Source organism: Lissotriton helveticus, chromosome 7, assembly GCF_964261635.1.
Source record: "Lissotriton helveticus chromosome 7, aLisHel1.1, whole genome shotgun sequence".
Lineage (NCBI taxonomy): Eukaryota > Metazoa > Chordata > Amphibia > Caudata > Salamandridae > Lissotriton > Lissotriton helveticus.
The window spans coordinates 747127252-747150944 of NC_136068.1; the positions used below are offsets into that span (position 1 = coordinate 747127252).

The following is a 23693-nucleotide window of genomic DNA, read 5'->3' on the forward strand; positions in this document are numbered from 1 at the left end:
TGGGGCAGCCTGGCCCGGGTCTGTGTTCTGTCTGGCACCTTTCTTCCTCCTCCGCCTCCTGGATCGTTGCTCTTGCCAGCCACCGACCTCCGGACCCGTGGGCCTCGTCCCTGACCACTGCCCCGTCTCCTCTAGCCAGTCCCAGACTTCTGAAGGGGCCTCAAAGACGCGCGTGCCTTCTTTGGTGACTACTCGGAGGCGCGAGGGGAACAGCAAGGAGTAAGGTAGGTCCAGTTCCCGCAGCTGCCGCTTCACGGCCATATATGTGCTTCTTCGCTTCTGCACTGTCGCTGTGAAGTCAGGGAAGAACATCACTCGGCTGTTGCCCACCTTGACATCAGTCAGTTTCTCGGTTTTGCAGAGCACCACGTCCAGGTCCCGGTAGTTGAGGAGTTTAAAGAGAAATGGGCAAGGCCGTGTCCCCGGACGCTGAGTTTGCGCGGGCACTCTGTGCGCCCTCTCCACTACAAAATGCGCGGACAGCGTCCCAGGTGGCAGGAGTTCTTGCAGCCACCTCTCTGTGTATTTCTTGGGGTTCTTCCCCTCCTCTCCCTCCGGCAGTCCAACCACCCTGACGTTGTTGCGCCGGGAGCGGCCTTCTGCATCCTCGGCGCCGTCTTCTAGCGCCTGAACCCTATCTACCAGGTCTTGGAGCGCTGCGGCATGACTGCGCACCACGGGTTGCAGTTCTTGGATGTACTGGCGTTGAACGACGACCGCCTCCGACAGTTTACGGTGTTCTGCATGTAGCAGCGTGAAATCCGACCTGACTTTATCTATCCGCGCTTCAAGGGATGTTTTGGTTTGCGCCAGGGTGGTTCCAATATGTTCCACCATCGCTAAAACAGTGTCCATCTTGGCTGCCAGCGTTATTGTGAGCTCTGAGTCCTCCCTGCTCCTCTCCTGCGTTGGGCCTGTGTCACCCGCCGCCTGCTGCTGCTTTGGCTTGTCCCTTAACCTCCCCATCGCCAGCTGCTGCGCCGTTGGCATTAATGTGCAGGATTGCTGTGCCAGTCTGTACATGGGGGCTCCCCACCAGTCCCGGTTTTGCCGCCTCAGTCGCCAAGGGGAATCCACTCAGGGTAGGCCACCTCTGCCAGTTGGTCAGCTCCGGTTGATCGCTGCGTGTCATTCCATCTGGTCCAGCACAGTTGTCGCTATCCTGTGCTCACCCACCGTTGTTCAACGTCGCTTTGTAGGCACTCCTGTGCGTACGACTCGTGCCTGCCGCCGAGTCCGTGCCTGGCGCTGTACCAAGACGTCCCCCCCACTAGCTGCCAACTCAGTCCTGGAGTAGGGGAGTGTGGTGGTCCCTTGCAGCTCTGCAGTTGTGTTGCGTGTGGGTCAGCGCAGGTCAGAACTGTTCACAAGGCACTGTGCGAGGCGTGTCTAGATGGAGTGGACAGCTGCTGCTCAAGCTATGCCTGTGCCTACTGGCTCCTCCATTGCTTAACTGGTTCTGGCCCGCAATGCCCTCTGTATGTGGAGTCACTCCGGTGTGGTACTGATGTGTGTTTCATGTGTTCCATTAAGCCTGCGCATTGCAGGAGTTGCGTTGCAAGCGTTACACAGCACCTGGAAATTTCGGGGGGGGGGGGGGTCCTATCTGTACAATGCCTCGTCAATCCTTACACCTGCTTCAAGCAGGTGCTGGCTTTTGACGCAGCATGGTCCCAAAAGTGACTGAGTGACATCTGGTACATTTCACTTAGCCACCTGTAGGAGGCATTACTTTGCCACAAAGCACCCCCCCGCACAGAAACACCTCCTTCTGGTGCAAGGCTTAACTACGTGACACATCTCCCAGATGCGTCACGTTGTGTATACACTGCACCATGGCACATCTTTTGTGCCGCCGCTGCGTCCATGGGCATCGGCAAGCTGGGGCACTTGCCCCCACCCCTCACAGTGCACCCGGTGTCCATCATGCTTTTGAAATGGTGCCATTGTTCAAGGTGGCAGCCCCCTCAATTTTTTGGGAAGGGAACAAGGATATGGGCCACAAGGGTGCAAGGCCGAAGGATGCAAGGCAGAGAGGAGAAGGGTGCAAGGCAGAGTGCAGAAGGGTGCAAGGCAGACAGTGGAGAATGGTGCAAGGTACAAAAGGTTGCGAGGTGGAGTAGAGTACAAGGGGGTGATGGATAAGGATGCAAGGGGGATGGCGAGAAGGGTGCTAGACAGAGGTGAGAAGAGTGCAAGGGGGATGGTGATGAAGTGACTAATTTCCACCCCCCCTGGAAACATTTCTGCAGTTGCCCATGGCTGCGTCACAAAAGTGATACAAAGGGCTTGTAAATCTGCCCCTACGTGTTTAATATAAATCTACAACATTTCCCTGCGTTACATTTGTGAGGCATTCCAGAAACATTTTGCAAAGTAGAAACCTAACACATGTTTAATGTGAAGCAGGCATTTACACCATGAAACATCTAGGCAGATGCATCATGTACTAAAGTCCCAAATTACAGCATGGTTTACGCTGCCGGTGTATCACTAAAGTGAAGCATGAGTGGCGTAATTGGAGCGCATGGGGTTTGAGAAAATGCCACAGTGGCGTGCCAATGAAATGGTTTGCACATACATATGACCAAGAAGGTAAAAGGTTATGATCCAGCTCTCCATGGCTAGTCATCAAAGGGTGAACACTTTGAGGATGATAGATTTTTTGGGGAAAGGGTGCAGTTTGGTGTATGCTTGTTTTGTGCAGATGGTGTTGAAGGCATGATGGCAGTGTAGTCTGGAATGCTGTCCATGGGTTGAAGGTGACTGGGCAGATGACCGAAGTCTGACTAGCTCTGCTCCGCCGGAGGATGAGGAAAATAGTTTGTTAACTTCTGGTGAAAGAAGTACTGTATGAAAGGCAAAGGAAGTAAAGGAAGTATCCAACTCACCGCCTAGGGACAGACTTGCCAACAATGGGTCCCCCATGCTGGATCATACTGGTCAGGCGGATGGCGCAGGTGGTGTTCGTAGGGGAGTTTGAGTCAGGCGTAGTCGGGGTGGTTGTGGTGTTGAAGCTGTCGTGCATGTCAGCAATCTTGCGTTGGAAGAAGATAGCTACTGAGTGGCACAGTTCTTGTGAGGGCTGGATGTCACTGGCGTTGACGCTGGGTGTTGGAGAGTTCCTTTACGATGCTGAAGATCTCTTTGCTGTTTTGTGCGTTGTTGTTCAAGCGGTTTTTGAAGGAGGATCTCTTGGCTAATCTGATGAGGTGGAGATGTCTGCAGATGGCATCCTTGTGGGCTGGGTGGTTGTCCACTGTGCGTTAGTGGAGGCATTTTTTCACCAGTTTCCGGCATGCGCATTTGGAGGTCTGGAGTTTGTTGGAGAACCAGGTGGGACTCTTGCTGGTGTGGCTGTTGGAGGGTTTATTGAGTGATGCAAGGGTGTTGGCGCAGTCGTCCATCCACTGTCTGACGTTGCGGGCTGCCGCGTCTGGGTTGGTGGGGTTGGTGTGTGGGTTTTGGTTGAGGGTGGTGATCTGCCAGTCTTCAGTGACTTTCCTACAGCAGCGGAGAGGCAGCTGTTGGGTGTGGTGGTGCGTGGTTGGATTCTTGAAGGTGAAATTAATGCAGCGGATGTTGGTCCACTAGAGTTTGGTGGTGGTGTTGAAGGCAACATGGGTGCCTGTGGAGAAGACGGGGACCAGCGTGTGGCCGGGGGCGTGGATAGGTGCGGTGAGGAGTTGTTTGAGGCCAAGGTTGGCGAGGTTGTTGATCAGGGTGGCAGAGTTGGCGTCGTTATTGTTCTCGAGGTGGAAGTTGAAGTCCCAGAGGAGGATGTAATCCGTGGAGGCAAGTGCATGGGTGCTGGCAAGGTTGGCGATGGAGTCACTGCATTGAGCCTGGGTTCCAGGGGGTCTGTACATAAGTGTTCCTCTGAGGGTGGTGGTGTTGTTGGTGTGGATCTGGAAGTGCAGGTGTACGGCAGTGTGGAGGGTGTTGTCTGCGTGGGTGGCCAACTTGAGGGTGGACTTGTTGACAATGGCTATTCCTCCTCTGTGTCCATTGGCACAATCCGTGCGGGTGATCTTGTAGACTTCCGGGATGGCTATAGCAATGTTGTGCGCCAAGGAGTTGTTCCACCAGGTGTCAGTCTTGAAGGCCACATCTGGGGCGGAGGTGTTGGGTAGATCCCAGAGCTGAACGGCGTGTTAGCGAGCAGAGCGGGAGTTGAGGAGTATGCAGCGGAGGTGTTTGTGTTCAGTCCTTGGATGTTTGGTGGTTCTGTCACAGGTGAAGCTGCATGTGCGGCCTGAGCGAGGTCTGTGGGTCCGTTTCTGGGTGGCCTGGAAGCAGGTGTGGTTTTGGCCAGCCATGAGTACGTGGAGGCTGCTGGCGTCGTAGTGGAGTCTGCTGTTGTGGGGTTTGCGGGGTCCAGGGTTTCTGGCGCTGGGCACCATCCAGACGTGCGCAGACGGGCTTGCCTTAGGCGCGCCTTCGGCGCACCAGCGGCGAGGCCGCCCACCTACCGCCATTTGAATGGGAGCTGGGAGGGAGGAGCAGCTGGGAGGCGGGAGGCAGGGGATGGTGAATGGGGGCGGGTGGGCGGGACCACAGGGGTACTAGCAGCAGAAGGGGAGCACTGGGCACTGGGGCGAGTGGAAAAACATGGGCAACCAATGAACACTCATTTGGACTTCATCATGCATTTGCAGTGTCCATGTGTTTTTCTATACAAATGTATGTCGTCAATGTGAAAGGGTTGTCATGGACTTGAAATTACATGCATGTGTTACGCTATAATGTTCAACCTAGAATGTACACATTTTTGGATGTCATGCATAAATGTACATATGTCCATGTTTTGTAGGAGGTCCAGCACCATATACACAGGGGGAGATACAGTTTTGAAGACCCCAATGCAACCAGTGAGTATATAGATTAATTCCTTGTGAATTAAGTAATGTGTGAGGAGGTAAGCTACACTCTGGCCAACTATGGCATGATCACTACATCCAGTTGCATTTAAACTTTGCAGACACCCTAAAAGTCAACATACCATATTGTAAGTCTTTGTGAATGTTGTTGAATCATGCATAGACTAACCAAAAGCCACATAAGTGTCAGACAGGCCTTTCCCCTATCAACAAAGCAACAGTAAATGTCCATTGCTACTTACACTGGGGAAGCAGAATCCAAATAGATATGACAAAATCATAAAGCTGACATCTGTAGAGTAAGGCATGCTGCACACAGTGCTCACTACATGTGGGTAGTGAAGGTGTTGTGCCCAAACATTTTACAGGTTGTGGTTCCAGGGTTGCAGTGTGTGTAAGCTCGCAGTCAGCTGTACTGGGGAAGCACATGGCTTGCTAGGTTTGTTAACAGTGATAGTGATTCGTTGTTCTACGTGTCTTCTAATACAAACTGGCCATACTCAGTGTCCATGAATGTCATGTATATATCCACGTAATTGCACTTTTCAATAGTGAACATGTATGGTTATGTGACTGTTTATGCCTTATGCCTTATGTTTATGCCTTATGCTCATCAAATTATAAAACAACTTTGCTTGTAATACATGATCAGTAATGCATTGTCCAAACACATGCCTAGCACAGAGTCAGCGTCATGCAACTGAGCCATAGGAAATGCATTGTGCCTAATAGATTAGCTTGTGTAAATCCGTGTGCTGTGTCTATATATATATATATATATATATATATATATATATATATATATATCACATTTGGATGTTGTCATATACAAATAACCGTTGGATAACATGTTCATGCACGTGTTATGAAGGCCTTGTAGTTTAATAGTGTCTCACACATAATTGACTACTAGCAGAAATTAGCAAGGTATGGAGACAACATTCTTCCCATTGTTCATCACCTGTCTCTCCTCTGAGTTACATACTCCAATGTGTTTAGGCTGAGCCAGGGGATGCAGTGTGTTGTTCATGAAGTTGTGTACTTATAATACCCCCCTACGATGTGTAGTATAGAGTGTAGTGTAAGGGGAGGTAAAAGTGGTTATTATATCTTCATTTTCACAATGCTGGACTTTCACCAGGTCCATGAATTTTAAAAATATAATTTCAGAATTGTGTGCGCCTGATCACCTCTGCCGATGCCTGTCCTTTCACCATACCTACCAGCCTCGCAATTAGCTCCCCGGAATTTAAAATCTGTTGTTGCTGTGTTCTCTTATATTTATTTAAGATAAAATACTCATGCACTTGGCACTTTTCCCCCGCTTACATCTAAGCGTACAACGCATTTAGGTATATTTCTGGAGAATGTACTATTCTCTGTATGAAAGGTGCAGCCTACTACAGCGGTGTGCAACTATACAAATTGGTGAGTTTCAGGGTGCATAAATAAACATTCACAAAGTGATAGCATTCCCTATAAAAACTCTCTACTTACCTACCAAAACAATTTTATCTGTTAAAGAAATTCTACCTCTAAGAAAATAACGGTGGCTCCCTCGCACAGTGTGGAAGGCCTTTTCATCCAAAATAAGGTAGAGTGAACCACCACCTTTTACTAATCGACATACATTACTAATGACATCAGAGAATGACACTCATTATTTGCACCCAATAGGCAACCCACCCTAGAATGAATCTGATTGAACGCCAACAGATCGTATAAGACTGGAGGCAAAAAATTCCTTGATTTGATACGGAAATAGCACTTCCAACTGATATTGAAATAAGTGGAACCTAACAGAAAAATCATGAAATTCTAAGGTAAGGAGTACGAATTGGAACACTTAAATAAATGCGTTCCTCCTCATAAGATCAAACTATACTAACACAAAGGATAGTTTAGGACATTGTATATACGAGTCCTAATTATTGATCGTCAATTCCCTATTACAGTCGTATTTGACTGTCCTCTGCGAATGAGGTGGCGGGAGGGTCCTCAGTGTGGATTTGGACAAACAATCGTGAATACCATTTAGGATGGCAGCCCACAGAAGTGCATAAATATCTAAGCCTCTCTGACCCCAAGAAACTTGCTGTAAACCATGATAACAGAATGTCGTTAAGTTAAAATGCTCTAATGAACAATCTCAGGGTGTCTTTTTAGTTAAAGAATAATAAAAAAAAGAAAAATGTTTCTCAATGTTTTTTAACTGTGTAAAAAGTATAAAACCAACAAACAGTGGGTAACTGCATGTCTTTTTAATATAACTTTCTAGAATCGGTCCTGAAGAAGGTGTTTTATAAAAGAAACCGAAACGCTGCGTCGACCTGAATCTTCGATTCTTGATGTTATGTACCTCAAATGTTTTTATGTGTTTAATCTTATGTGTATAACTTTTGGGCTTACTGTTTTATTATTGTTTTTAACATTATGACATGCCTTAACGTGTATTATGAAAATAAATTTGTATTTTTTCTACCAGAATCTATTTCACTGTGTGTTGGTATTAGCATATAAGAGTGTCACCCTTTATATATTTTAATTTTTTTATTCATTTATTGTTTTGTATATTTCTAAGAGTGCCTCATGGTTTCTATGGTTTATTTATCAGTCTAAGATACCTTGTGTGCAAGTAGCCCCTTAAATATCAGAGGAGGTTGGCTGCCAAATCCATACCGGACCTTCCTTAAATCCCATAGATGCAGCATTGTCCCATTGGATAACAGGCCCTGTCGTCCTGTAAACGCGGGACACCCCAGATTTTCTACTATTCTCTGTATGTCCAGGAGGACCTAAGAAATGTAACAAATACCAAACTCTCATTTAGTGACCTCAAAGGGCTCACATGTTATTATAGAATTAGTTAAATAAATGTGGAGTATCTGTCTTCAATCCATCACAGCATGTCAAAGTGATACATTTTGAGCCTTGTCGGCCACAGGCAATCACATATCTTCACAGTGAATCTGTTATGGAACCCTCCTCCACATTGTGTATGATGCCCTCCAAGCCCTAGACCTAGGCAAAACCTGTCTCATAATCCTTCTAGATCTCTCCTCCTTTCATACGGTGATCCACTAAAATCTCATATAACGCCTTAAATCTGGGATTGAATGGCACCGTCCTTAAATGGTTTAGATCCTTCATCCAAAACAGCTCACATAGAGTCCTGATCAACGGTGATCTATCCGCCCCCTCTCCGGTTTCTGTCGGAGTCCCTCAAGGTTCAACCCTCTACGCCACCCTCTTCAACCTTTACCTTCAACCTCTCACCAAGGTGCTTCGTGCCGCCAACATCTCCTACCTTCAGTACGCCAATGATACTCAAGTGTACATTGAAATCACTTCCCCAGAAGACATTATCTCCCTTAACGTTGCACGGAAACTGACAGTCCATTTGCTCACTGCCAACCAGCTGAAACAGACCTCTGAATAAATTTGGTTTAACATGCGTTCTCTTTAAACCCAAATCCACACATCCAGTAATTGATCAATACCATAACGGCAGTAAACTGACCTCCTACCATTGTGGACTTTGCAAAATCCCTTCACAACAGCCTGATTTGGCAGGGCCATATGTACTCTGTGGCCAAAACGGCTACATTCCACCTGAGCTACCTCAGAAACCTTATTCCCTTCCTCAATGCCTCCGACCTTAAAACGGCAACCCAGGCCCTACTCATTTCCAGACTTAAATATGGATGCTCTACTTTATTGGACCTACCCAAAATCTCTCTGGCACCTTTGCAAGCCTGCCTCAAAACCGCTGCCAGACTACTAACGTGCTCAAAAAAGATTTGAGCACAACTCTGCCCACCTCAAAGCTCTGAACTGGCTTCCCCTACAGGCCAGAATACAATTTGAGACTAATGCAGGCTACTTTAAAGGTCTATACTCAAATTCCCCAACATGTCTTGCACAGAGCTCATGATATCCGGAGGAGCCAGAAACTCACAATACGCAAAAAACTTGCTTCTTCAAGCAGCACGCGTGTGGAAGAAAATACATACAAGCCAGCCTACTCTGGGGCCGCACCAAGATTCTGGGACTCTCTTCCTCCCTCCATCATATTAGTTCCGTCCCTGGCACACTTTGAAAAGTATTCATTAGCTGAGGTATCTTCCCATTAAGAAGCTTTTGGTGTCCTTCTTAATCACCTAATCAACTTGTTCCACACTCCTCCTCGACATTATCCATGACTTCCACCAATGACACATTTGGTGCACTCCAGGCCATCCCCCAATGAGATGAGACAGTGTGTAAATATACCTACCTGATTTGATTTTTATATGCTTACATTTTTATCCCACATGTAGATGGGACCCTTGACAGCGTGCACCTCCTGTGTATTCAGCTTTAATTTGATCCCACATGTACCATGGACTTAACACTGCGTGCTCCTCCATTACGATGTACCCTTGCCTCACCCAATGTGATCCCTCCCATCCTCACGACTTGTATTCCTCCCCCTCAAGGCTGTAAAGCGTTCTGATACCCTCACGGGTATGTTTGGCACTCAAAATTAATTTCATAGGTTTTTAAAGAAAAACCAGCGTGGGATACCCCGCATGAGCAGTCAAGCACAGCTATGATTCTTGACAGTATGTTTGTGGCCGGCTGCTGGGGTCTCACATAATGGCAGCCATTCCACTTGTGAGCAACCTAGCGGCCCCTGCTTCTGTGTGCTTTGTTGCATATGGTCATGAGAATTTTGAAGTGTGTCATCGCACAAGTGTTGACCATCTTTTAATGAAACATTGCATTCACTCGTTTGAATGTAATACTTATGTCATGTTCATGTCCGTCATGTACTGCTTGCCTTACACATGTTTCCCTCTTTTCATACAGTTAACATGAATGCAGAGGATGAAAAAAATGTCCGCATCCGAAAAGCCAGATATGGCCATATCTTGGCAGTGGCAAAGGGGTTTCGCTGGACCTCACGTCAGTATGAGAAGCAGAAGTTGGCCAAAACGTGGATCATTGCGTCACCTACAAAGAAAAGTACAGCAGCTGGACAACAACCAGTGGTTACTAGTGCCACAAGTACTGCAGGTGGAGCTGCTGGACCCCAACCCTCCACATCTGCTCAAAGCAGTGCAGCAAGCGTGGCTACTAGTGTAGTTGAGGGCATGCAAAAGCAGATTGACATTTTGGAGTCCAAAATCAATATTTTGGACCAGAAATTGGACAAGGTGCAGCAAACCTTAGATGATATTGTTACCCTCATATGAGGGGTGTTTGAACAGTGTTTGGACATTCATATATTTTGTAAATTAAGTTTTATTTTATTGATCCTTTTGTATTGTATATATTTGTCAACATAGTTAGATTAGTCAGTTAGTTAGGTCTTCATTTTAGATATGTTTATACTGTTTTTTATTATAGGCTTTTAACTTTACATTTAGGATGAGTGGGTTTTCTTATATGTGTTAAGCTGTTTAACAAAAATAAAAATATATATATATATATGTGTGTTTTTTCATTGGATTAGTATGTAGTTTATGTTTAGGATAAGTATGTGTATGTCTATTGTACATTTATGTGTTAAGGGGGGTGGGGGCTGATGTTTAGTTATCCTAACCTAAACTATGTTCACGCAGGACAAGTAAGTTAAGGATAAGTAAGTTAAGTTAGTTAGGTTAAGATTAATTAGTCTAGATAGTTTTAGAATTTGTATTAGGAATATTTGTAGTATATATATTTAACAATGTGTGTCTGGAAAGTCCATTTTGTAAAACTTTATTTTTTTTAAAATTTAAAACTTTAAACTTACGTACTTTGGACTATCTTCTTTTATGTTGAGCATTTACTATGTTGTAAATGGGAGTAAGTGGACACATTGAATGAAGACAGGTTCATGTTGGAGTGCATGTAATTATTACATTCTAGTATGTTGCTGCTCCATCTGTGACTACAAGTGATGGCAATCCCTGTAATGTAAAATCCAGGCCAAGATGGCAGGCAGGTTTGTGAATAGATTTGTACTTCAAGCAGGTGGGTTCGAACCATGTTTGTTCAGGTCTCTCCCCTCCTTACCGGGAACAGACATGTTTTGGACCAATTTACTCTCAGGCCCGATACTTCCCCAAAGTCCGAGAGCAGTCTTTCCACTACCGCCATCGCCCTGACAGCGTATTTGAGGAAGAGCAGCAGGTCGTCTGCGTAGAGCGATATGTATTGTTGCTCCTCCCTGCTCCCCAGTCCTCCATAGTGGTTTCCTGTCCAATCTCAACCGCGAGGGGTTCTACTGCCAATGCGAACAATAACGGGGATAACGAGCACCCTTGCCTCGTCCCTCGTTCCACCGGGTATTGCGGTGAGACCAGCGAGCCCACTCTTACTCTGGCCACCGCTGACGTGTACAATACCTTCGTCCATTGAAGATAGCCCTCTCCCAAGCCAAAGCGTCTCTAAACTTTATATAAATACCACCATTCTAAGCTGTCAAAAGCTTTCTCGATATCTACCGACAGTATCTTTGGCTTTTTCTCCTCTGGGTGATCTTCTTCCAGTAAGCGCACCAATCTACTAATGTTTGTGGTCGTGTTTAGTGTCGGTATGAAGCCAGCTTGGTCTTCGTGGACTAGCGTGGTCATGTATTGTAGTGATCGGGTCGCCAGGATGCTGCTCAGTATTTTGTAGTTGTTGCTTAACATCAACAGTGGTCTATAAGAGGCCGTATTCTCACTCTGCCTCCCTAGCTTCAACAGTGGGATCACCAGTGCTTCTCGCATTGACTAAGGTAGCTGCCCTGACTCTTTCGCCTCTTTATAGACTTCCTGGAGCCTCGGTGCCAATAGGTCCACATATTTCCCATAAAATTCTATGGGCAGTCCATCTAGCCCCGGGGTTTTGTTGCGGCCCATACGGTTAGTGGCACCGCGGATTTCTCCGAGCTCTATGTCTTTAGACCAGGAGCAGGTGAAAGACTTGGGTAGTCACGGTAACTGCAAGTCGTCCAGGAACATATCGATGGCAGGGTTCCCGAACGCTAGCTTGCTTTTATAGAGTGCTTCATAGTAGGGCTCGACACATTGCAAAATTTCGTTTTGGGTATGGGCCATTTCTCCCCTCTCCGTTTCTAAAGCTAGGATGGGGGAACTACGCTCTGTGGGGTTGGCCAACCAGGCCAGTAGTGTCCCTGCCTTGTCTCCCTCCGCTTGAGCTCTCATCATGTAAGCTATATTTCCGGATCCAGTCTGACGCCTGGGGATATTCTAAGGTAAGGAATCTATCACTAACGTGTCTCTTTCAGCTCTGTCCGCCACACGTACGGGCTGGCTTAGTTTCAGCCTCAAAATGCGGCCAGCACAAGCCTACAAGTCCGCTCTCAAGAGCCGCGTCTCGCGCCAACTTCGGCACTGGCACCAGAGCTCCCGGGCTCTTTGCTCTTCGGGCTGTGCGAGGGCTTCAGCCAAATTTCGGGGGCCCGGGCCTACGGGCTCACTGGTTCACAGGCTCCCAGGCTCAGATGGTTCACAGGCTCAGGGCGCTATAGTGTTCTATTTGCACAAGTTGAATAGCAAGGCAGCGCCCATATAGAACCGCCCGCCAGGCGCCGCACCTTTCGCCTTGTTGCTTCCCGTTCCGGGCCCCACGTCTCCGGTTCCGCCTCTGCTCAGGGTAGTTTTGAGGTGGGGGTCCGGTCTTCATTCCCCCCTCTCTGGCGGTAGTGTATCCGTGTTGCGGCTCCCACTATTTCCCGGTCCGCCGTCCGCTGGGTGCTTCAGCAGGGCGTTGGTACTCGAGCTCTCCGAGCGGCTCCGTGTTTCGATTTTCTCATCAGGCCGCCATTTTGTCCAGCTTGCCTTTGTCTCCCCCGGCCGGTCTCTCAGTCGCTAGAGCTCGGGCCGCCGGCTAGATCACTCCACCAGAGCAGCGTTAAGTGGTCACAACCCCTTCGCCTACCACCTGAGTGGGTCAGGGGGGTCCGGGGTGCCATTGTTGCAGGATAATTGCGTGCTCAGTTGCGGAGCTCACGAGTTAGGCGTCTTCCATCCGCCGCTCCAAGCCACGCCCCCCTACAAGGCACAGTGCTGGTGTATGATATGTCAAGGTGACATATTCAGACACAACAGCAAATAAGATGTGCTGAAGTTATCAATAGGAATCATATGCCTTAACAAATCAAACATAAGGTCATAATTGTTGGATGTGCAGATCCTCAATCTAATTGTGCATCCAGTATGTGATTTGTGGTGCACACTGGCCATGCTTTTCTCTCCACCGTTTTGACAAACACTCACCAAGCCATCAAGCGTGTACTTTGTCATGTTAGGTTTTGTGTATACTCTTACTGAGCACAGCAGCACCAGCAATGGCATGTACCAGCACTGATTGCACACAGACCAGGAGGCATGTCACAGAATGAGCCCATTAATTGAGAAAAAAGGTGGATCTTGAATGCCTTACAAATGTATCATTGATACTTCTTTTTTTTTTGTGTGTCTAAAATGTGTTTGATAGTTTGGCTGCTAGTGTGCTGAAGGAACGGCCACCAGCTGAGCACATCCTTATCCGGTTGAAAATGGTCAGCTGATGACCTATTAAGCAAAGTTGGCATGTGGTGGTGTATTGTGAACACATGTTGGTCAGGATAGCAGGAGAGGATGAATTGTACACCTTAAACTTAGACATAGAAATTGGCACTTCGCACACCAGGCCACCGGTAGCCACTAAAGCAGACACCTGGTACTGGTATTTGAGGAGGTTATAGGGAGACCAAGAGGACTTGTGTCAGCTGTGTAAGAGACCCTCTGGGTGCTCACAATCACAGACTACTTTGTATTATGGCACCTTGCTGCAGCTGGGGGTAGTCTGAATAAAAGAGAGTCCTGGAATAAAACCTGACTGATGGATAGCTTGACAAGGAAAACCAAACAGCTGTGTGAGGCCATGTAGTATCCCAAGACATATTCCTAGCATGTTCTTCAGTTGTGCATGGAAAAGGAGAGGCGAGTTTTGATAGAAATCCCAAGGTCTTTAACACCACATTTCTGTGTGGGGTCATTACCGTTGGACCAGTCCAGTGCAATGTCCGCTATGCCTGCCTAGTCCAACTTTGGCAGTGTAATGTTTTTGAAGAACGTGTCATACACAGCACAGATATCCACTGAGACCACTGCCAACATACATCCCTCATCCAATGCTGCCCTTGTCAGTCCCGCATTTTCTTTGCAACGTTGTATTTGTGAATGTATCATTCCATGAGAGTTACTGTGTGTGTTGACTCCTCTGAACCCAGGCAGTAGACAGATAGCAAGCTTTACAAAAAATCTTCATCCTGCTAATGCATCAGCATGCTACAGCACACTAGGGGTTACAGAGAGTGGCACATTGTAGCACAACCTCTCACCCACTGAAACGTGTAGTAGGCAAAGTTTATCAGTGTACAGCATGTTTTGGTTTGGAGAACAGCCAGTTGTGACACTTCTTGGGGATGGTGACCATTCATGTACAACTATTATTCCATCAATGACTCAGGCTTCCCTGAGGAATGCCGCAATGGTGCCTACACAGGCGCATGACAGATGTTGAAGCACAAGCACAGGGTAGAGCACAGGAATGCAACATGTAATTGAATATGTGGGCATTTATGTGTTCGAAGAGGAGTTGTTGTGAAGCACTGCTGTAGATTTCTAGGAAACTGTCATTTATGTCAACATATGTCACCATATACTTTCACATTAGCAGATTATTTTCATACTGACCAACCTTGACCAAGTACTTAGCCTCTCTTCCACGTGTGTCTACATTTCACAGCAGACACTGTACCCATTGCTATTGTTGAATGTTACAAACATGACACAAGTGTACATTGTTATAGACACACAGGTGGTGAGGAATAACTCGTTCACAAGTTTGACTGTGTTAGTACAATGATATTTTATTTCAGGAATGTCATTGTGAATTATACATTGTTATTTTCACAATGTGTATTAGTTCAGTGTTTCATGCCAACAATTTTGTAGTGTGACACATTTTTTAAGACAGGTCTTGGATGTCAGATATTGTTCTCCTCGGTGAAATTTTTAGTGTGTTGTCCAATGACACCTGTGTGCAAATGTAATTTACTGACCAGTCTTCCTTTGTATTTTTATAGAAAACGCATCCTCAGAGCCTTCACTTTGTTCAGTAGGTGCAGGGCATGTTCTGCTACTGCTACCACCAGCAGTGGCAGAGGATGTTTGAGGGTACACATGTTCCGTCGAGTTGAAGTTGGTCAGCAAGTCTGCATGAAAGGCTGTCATCAAAAACCAGCAAATGATGCAGAATGACCAAAGGGCTGTCATGGCTGACCGAATGAGAGACATGCAGCAACGGCAAGACCTCTTCCTGTTAGCAATATCTTTGAGGTGCTGGGCTATATCCCTGGTGGCATTTTGTGATGCCTCTCACTCATGATATTGGAAATGTTTTCCAGAGATTGAGCTACTCCCGGTGTTTGGGTGGAGGTGGCTTCGTCAGTGGCGAGGTTTGCCAAATCTGGATTGATGCTTTGTAGTATGGCTCGCAGGATGCCAGCAATACTTGGCAATGCCACATGTACCTCACTGAGGAGTTCCCGCTGTACAGTTACAGCAGTTCTTTGGAACTCACGCTGTGTGTTCTCCCACTCGTTACTCATGTTTGTTGAGGAAGGTACAGGTGGTGGTGGTGGTTGGGTTTCGACTTGAGCATCAACCACAACGTTGTCACACTCTGGAGGGGGTGTAGGTGACTGTATGGTGGTTCTTTGCGCCTCGAGTGTGTCGGTGTCAATGGTGGGAGGGTTGTCATCCATATCATCCAAAACATTGTTGTCATCCAGTTGTTGTGAAGTTGATGCAGCATCCACTGTAAAAAATGTGCAAATCTGTTAGTAGTGTTGGCAGGTTTAATTTTAGAAATGTTTAGTAAGAGCCATGACGTGTGCACTTTTTGGCCAACACTGCAATTGTAAATTGGTGTGTGATTACAGGGTGTTCGGCGCCTTTGTACAATGACACATCTCATTAGGTAGTTTTCAATTTGTGTACATTACGGCCCATGGGTACAGGTACTAACTCAAAGTACGACACACCCTATTTATCTGAAGTTTGTTGTGTGCCAGCCTATCACCGGCAAAGGACACACTGTTTGTGATGTTCTCAGATTATTTTCAGACATGACAGGATTTGCAGTTGTCTGCTATTAAGAGTGACAGACACACTGCTTTGTAAACATTGGTAATTACATTGTAGTCAAGCAATGACTGAAAAACAATACACAGTTCCAACGAATTGGATGACATTATTCAATACTATTTCTTCTGGCAAACCCATTTTGTGAATTATCGTAGGAGTCAACCAACAATGATGACTAGGTAACTGACATTGGTTATCGTGCTGAATGGACTACCCAGGCCCCAACACCTCACTGAGCAACAGTTCCCACAGATACCCCAAATGCCATGCCCATACAGACACAAAGTCAAAGGAAGATATCTGGTCTACACTACTGAGTACATGCTCTTTGATGAGCAATACCAGTGTGCATGTCATCTCATTGTACACTCTTACTACACAATGGCATACCAAACACTGTAGGCACTGATAATTTCACAACTCAGGGTGGCAAAGCTGGTCTGCCATTTTTAATCCCACATTGGATGCTGTGGTGCAGTGTTGTTGCTGGGATGTGCTGTGAGCCATTGATGAACACCCAAACATGGTGTTGTTTTTGTGGATGTTACCTGTTGTCTGGAGTGAATACCTAGGGATAAACACATTGCATACCATGCTGCAACAGTACATTGTGCAGCACCAAACAGATAGGCAATGGTGGCCTACGCATATCTGCATCCTGTCCAACAGGGTGGGACACTGGCCATACGCTGTGGAGGGTGTTGTCCCTGAGATGATTAGCACTCAAGTTGCACTGGCACTCAAACAACACACATTAGGGATGCATGTTGCATCTCCTTCATGTAATTGCCCAGCTGTCTTGGCAGGGAATGCTGTACCCAAGACTCTTTCAGTACACCTAGCTGTGTCTCATGCTGGCAGATTAAACAACTTTGTGAGGGTGCATCACATCGCACCACTGTGTGGATGTCCATTTAAGTGGAAGGGGTGATGTGTAGTGGAGGATGCCCATAAAAATGTGGTGCACAGGTGTAGCACCGGTGGGTGCAGGACACCCATTGACAGTTAATATTTAATGTAGCAGGAGCATTGGGCCCATAATTTTTACAATTGGTACACGGTGAAACAAATTCCATGATGGTGATTGATCTATGTAGTGGTGCTATGTTTCCTTGTTTTGTAGGATGGTGATTAGGACTGCTCTACTTTGGATCTGGCCCAGGAATCACTGATATGCCTACTAAGTGCACAATGTCTATTCATTTGTGCTCTCAGTCTGGCCAAAACAGTCAGGTGCAGTTCCATGTTCACAATGCAGCCAGCACTGTAGCATGTATGGAGAACATGGCCACCCATCAGGCCTATGCCAGAACACACTGCCCCTGCGTGCATGACAATTGCAACACCACATTGCAGGCCTTGAGTCACTTGGGTGAGGGAGCCTGGCTGCTTACTATCCCTTGAAGCAGACTCATGGGTACAGGTGTACATATGACGCTTTTCCAGACCTTGTTTGAGGTTTAAAAACTGTAATGTGATGTCAAACGATCTCTGACACACTGTAAGGGACAGGGTTGTTGCGAGTGTGTATTTCCTGGATTTACCCTCCAGCCATCTGTCCAGTGCCCCTACATCATTTCTCACTTCCAGAAGGTGTGCATGCATGCGCAGCAGGAAGACCAGTTATGGCCAATATTATAATACAGTTTGTTGGCCGACATACCATTGCATTGCCATTGCTTTTCCATATGATGCTTACCACTAGGTCTCTTATTACGAGAGTGTAGTGAGAGCTGGATAGGATAGTATTGTGCATTACATTTCCCATCATCGAAAGTCCTACACAAAAAGGAACATTTATGACACATAACAACCACAGTTACATGAGATTCATATGACTCCTCAAAAAGGACACTAGCGGGTAGATTCACAATAACTGGCGCATCCCTGCATATCAGCAGGGATGCACCAGTTATTGTGCGTCACGGCAACACCTCTTGCGGCAACATTGCAGCACACCATGGTGCAAGACTAGACAGATATGTGACGCATCTGCTGGCGTAAAGGAGCCGCATTGCTAGAGTCACGTTGCAAGCGCAACGCAGCTCCAGCAAAGCTCGGGGCACAAAGTGACACAATGGCCACGCTAATGTGGCGTACGGGGCATGTAAATCGGACCCTAGATATCACAACATTGGCAGACTTGACCCTATTCACATGTATAGCCCCAAGTGACACACTACTGAAATGGATTACCCCCATGACACCCAATTTTAATGTTTCACCCACAAACATCACCTATAGTGAATTTTGTGGCCAAGGGACACCCTATTTGTATATGTTGCACCAAAAGTAAAGGCTACTTTGTATTTTGTTAGCAAAATATTACACTATTTTTATAATTTGCACCCAAAAGGGACACTGATTTTATATGTATCCCACAAAAAACACCCTAATATCATAGTGTGGCCCAGATGACACCCTATTTTGACATTTTGCCTCAGAGGACACTCTATTTTAATATTTTTCAGACGAGAAAATATACAAATGGCTTATTTAGCAACATTTACACACACTTTGTGATTTTTGAAACCAGAAAGAACTGCAAATTAATATATTTGAGACCATAGGACACTGTAGTTTCAAATGTACTCCCCTAAGGGAGTCCTGTTTTGTTTGTCGACACTTAAATAATGTACATTACTCTCATTTTTTTGATCAACAGGACAGCCAATCTAATATCTGTTGACAATGGAAATCCCTTACTTTGCTATGTCACAGGTGAACACATTACCTAAGCATGAAATACTGTAACTCCATTAGTTGCATCACAATGCGTTCATATGACATACAATGTGATAGCAACTGCCTCCCTTTGGTTACTTGTAATTGACATTTAAATGTGATACCTGTGTTGTTGTGTACATGTGGCTTGACGTACACAACCATGATTGTGAACTTGTGGCAAATGTCTGCATATGCTCTCACTCATCAGTCAGGACCATTACTCTTCCACACTCCTCCGCTGCAACACATACATGCTGAACATCCACGCTGAAAATCCACCGTGTACACAAATACTAGCTAGCCATCTTGCAGGACTGTATGCTTATCTTGCACCCTGCACAAGTCTAATCTCAGGGAAGAAATGCTTCCACATCAGGGCAATAGCGCCTTGTGCCACCCAGCAAAAGTACACTGCACATAACCTGCTCAAGTCCATCCTCCACAATGTGCAAGCACTACACGTGCACACCACAGAAATGTCACACTACATTGCTGTTAACTCTTCATTTCTCACCTACTTCACAGACACATACATTTGTTGCGGATCTATGTTCACCATCACCCTCGGTGACAGCTACTTAATTTCCCACAAGCCCACATCAAGGGTGAGTAATTGCCATCTCCTACAGGTTAGGAGGACACTCTGTCTAAACATGCAATTGAATGACCCAGCAGTGACGCCGGTACTACACAACTTACATAGACAGGCCAGGCAGGACAACATCCACTTTGTGCTTGGGCATGGGGGCCTGAAAAGAAATGCGCCACACATTTTCGCATGCCATTGTAGCCACCATTGCACATAGGTTTACACCCCCCCCCCCCAAACTCAATGAGTACATCATGATCTGTGTCCTCAAGTATCACATGAAACACCACCATGAAGAGGACACCATTACCTCCTTGGTAATATTTGTGACATTAAAATGAGACTTCTCTTGTGAACACAAAGCCACATTGCAGGAGACATGGATGTGGCTACTGTGGAGGATAAGTGCCTGTCTAACAGCACACCCCCCCTATTTCCCTGATCCAGCCTTCATAGTGACTGTCACAGATTCACCATGCCCACAAAACACCATTGCCATCATGTATCCACTTCACAAATGTATACTGGACAGCTAATGAGTTATCATGGAGTCCCTTGTCCACAGCACTTCGCCTATGCTTACATACAATGATCCCGCTGCACACGTCCTCCACCCATTGTTCCCTACCTACCCAAGCACACTGGCACACCACAAGGACAGGCAGACAGTATGTGGCACCACTTTGCACCTTATTGGCAACGTTACGCATGTAGGCATATGGATGGCCCTATGCACATGTTTTATGTGGTCCTTGCACCAACAGCTCTTCAGTTTGTACTTCCACAAAAGTATAATTGTGGTGGTGCAAGGCCCTACATACATGAAGGCCATTTTGTGTGCTCCAGCAGGGATGGACATAACATTAATTTTGTGACATTTTGAAATCTAGATAAACATATGTGTCTGACTTACTATTAAACTCATTGTGATTGTGGACAAATACGAGGACTATTGTGGCACAGGGAAAATTATAGCTGCAATGACCACCATGACCCATCACTGACATATGCGCACTTATTTGTACTTACCGGTTGTGTGCTCTACAGTTTCTCTGGCGGCACTGTCCTGACCAGAGATTCCTATTACTATTTCTTCTGGTATGACTTGTGCCACACGATCCGCTAGTTCATCCAGGACCTCCTGGTCTGCCTCCTCCAGTTACAAGGGCTGCCTTGCAGTTTGCCGCAAGTTTTTCTTTTGTGCGGCGCTTGCAATCATGCCACCTTTTTTTGCAATCAAAGGACAGTCCTCTTGGCCTGGCCCACACTGTAAATTCAAAGCTGCCCCATGGGAAAAAAGAGGCTATATGGAAGCAAATTGTTATGAAAATAAACAAACAGCTGGTGCTGGTACTTGGTGACCTCTTCAGCCATGAGGAAAATGAAATCCTGGTGGCAGTTTGACTTCCGTTTCCGTTTAGCCTCAGCCTGTGCATCTGGGCTTCTGCTAGCAGGATTTGCCTGAGGGTCCTGGCTGCTGGTATGTGCTTCTTCCATTTCATTTTGTCTTCTGTGGTCCACAGCTATGCAATTGATATTTGCGTCACTTATCCTGCCACCTTGTTACGCTTCCCGCAGTTTACAGTGTTGCGCCGGTGCCGCAATAGCGTTACGTGTCGCAAACGACCTTACGTGACTTTTCCGCAAGTTGCGTCAGGCTGACTTGCTGCACTTTTGCGGCACCTACGTCTGTTTTTCAGACGCAGGTTGCCATGTTGCGCCACGCTTCGTCGCCTCATAGATTTGGCGCTTCAGCATTGACTTGCGTCATCGCAGCGGCGACGCAAGCCTTTTGACGCATCTCTGCGTTGCTGGAGAGTTGCGCCACTCTTCGTAAATCTGCCCCCTGGGATCTTCCGAGGCCTAGTGGATTTAATAGCAAGCATAGACAAGGATTTGGAAACACAGTTAGCACGTGCTACAGTCTTTAAGGGCACCTCTAAAACAATACAAAATGAACTCCTTGAGTGTATGCTTGAAATTATAAGAAGCCATATTGTGCAAGAGTTGCGAAACACAGACTTTGTGGCTATTCAGGCTGATGACACCACTGATGTGGCCACTAAAACACAGACCGTGTTAGTGTTTCGGTACCTTGACAGTGACAGAAACGTTGTGGAGAGGTTCTATGGTTTCACACATTTAAGAGACTCTAGTGCAGCAACCATTACTGAAGCTATACTGTGTCAACTGAACTTAATTTTTCCGGACCAAAAACTTATCGCACAAATCTATGATGGTGCGTCCGTAATGAGTGGAAGCCTTAGTGGAGTACAGAAACGAATTCGAGATGTGTACCCTAATGCTCATTTTGTGCACTGTTACGCTCACCAACTCAATCTTATTATGCAACAGGCAGTATCAAAGATCAGAGAGACACGAGTTTTCTTTCAGGAAATAGGAGGCATGGCAGCATTCTTCTCACGTTCCCCCAAAAGAACAGAAGCCCTTCATGAGGTTGTGGACAAAAGCGTCCCAAGGGGATCCTCAACTTGTTGGAACTTTAAAATTCGTACAGTCAACCTAATCTTTGAAAATAGGGAGGGCCTTGAGAAATGCTTTGTCGCCATAGGAGCCAATGATGAGTTTAATCACACAAGTCAGAATGAAGCCCATGGCTTTATTAGCACACTACAAGACTAAGAGTTTCAGTTCTTACTGTTTGTATAACACATCAACATCAACCATTATTTCATGAAATAAAATCGGTTACAACGAAAAGACATACATACTGTCTTTGTGAAAGACTCTGCTCTCTAAATTGTCAACCCCATCTCTCACTTTCCTTATGCTTTGTACAAATGTATTGGTAAACTGCCGGAGCATTCTACTTTTGCAAACCGCAGGCAAAACATCACCTCTCTGGTTCGAATTGCAAAGGAGATATGTGACATTGTAATTGTGCAGGCACAAGAACGTTTTTCATTCACTAAACATTTGGTGAGTGCCACATTATTGCAAAGTCAAGAGTTTGCAAATTATGATGAATCCTTCCCGGAGCGTGCTCTGAATCAGGCTGTGGAAGCATATCCTATGCTAATAAAAGAGCAGTTGAGAACTGAGGTGGCCTTCTGGTACACAGGCATTTCGTACAGTACTGTCAAAAGTGCCTTGACTTTATGGAAAAGTCACTTACATTCAGTTTATGTATTAAAAGTCAGCAGAGACAGTGACTTTACTAAAAAATTGTCATTACCACTCCAATGACAACAGCCGAAGCTGAACAATGTTTTTCAGCCTTAAAGCGCATTAAGACATTCCTCAGGAACAGTCAACAACAGGGAGGGACATTGGGGGGACAATATTTATAGGGGTCCAGTGTGCGTGTCCCAACAATCTATACAACAAATAAATGCACACAGTTCCCCTGGGATGGGGTAATATCGTAGTACAGTGTGCTGTCTTCCTCTCTTCATAAGGTGCAAGGCGTTGATATACCTAAGTGCAACAGGGAAAGGTATCCCTTGTCGGAACTAGGGATGCCTCACACAACAAGCTGGTTTAACGGCTGTTGTCATGTCACCAGCTAGTCGTATCGTGTCATCATTGGCTTCCTGCTCCAACGTCAAGCCGGCGCTGCAATGCCTGACGGGTAGCACAAAGTGCTACACTCTTGTGGAGATCTTTTGTTCCTTGCCGGTGGATGAAAGGGTGTGAGGGCCCTAGTATGTGAAGTAGTGAGCGTGAGTGAAGTGAGTTAAAAAAGGTTGGTGTGATCTACTCCCTTGTCTTTATTCGTGTAGTTCACCACCTTATTAAAACGAGAGGGGCAATGGGACTACAGTGGCTAAGAAAAGTTAGTCCCGTTCAACCCTCATTCGTGAACAGGTCAACATGTTTCATGCCCTATTGGCAATTCTTCAGGACCAAAAAAGTGCTCATAAACTTAGTGATGTGCCCCGCATAAGGCTGAGGCATATGAAGGATACAACCTGGGCGGTTGCCGGATCCAGCCAAAGAGGGGTTCCTGCATCAGAAGGATACCCTGTGGGGAGAGAAATAAACTTCAGCTGGTGATTCTTATCCCCAAGTTACCCAATCAGGGGGGTTCAACTTAATTTCCGTTAACCAATACATAATCATAAGGTGAGGAGAGAGGAAAGACAAAAATTGGTTACTACGTATAAAAAGGTTAATGAAGTTTTCTTTGAAAACAATGCTGGGTAAAAGTATTACAGCAGACATAAAGTGTCTCAACCAACTATTAGTGTATTAAGACACAAAATTGACAGGATCTAACGCCAGCCGGCGTTTTACTACAAGTGGAAGTGGAAGTACATCAGGGTGTTGGACAAGAGTCCAGAGTTCAATAAGGACTTACCCTCA

At 46.1% G+C, this 23693-nt stretch overlaps 1 protein-coding gene across 3 annotated transcripts in view; it reads left to right on the top strand.

The window, feature by feature from the left end:
- The window catches only part of LOC144767011 (uncharacterized), a 587268-nt gene that overhangs the window by 498866 nt on the left and 64709 nt on the right, over nucleotides 1-23693 (top strand). For 2 of the 3 annotated variants that reach the window (XR_013598020.1, XR_013598021.1), the window contains 2 exons: nucleotides 4814-4871; nucleotides 7159-7371. The exons of the other annotated variant lie outside the window; for it this stretch is intronic. The gene's annotated coding sequence lies outside the window, so the exon portion shown is untranslated. Of the gene's footprint in view, nucleotides 1-4813; nucleotides 4872-7158; nucleotides 7372-23693 lie in introns of those variants that run through there. 3 annotated transcript variants of the gene reach the window in all.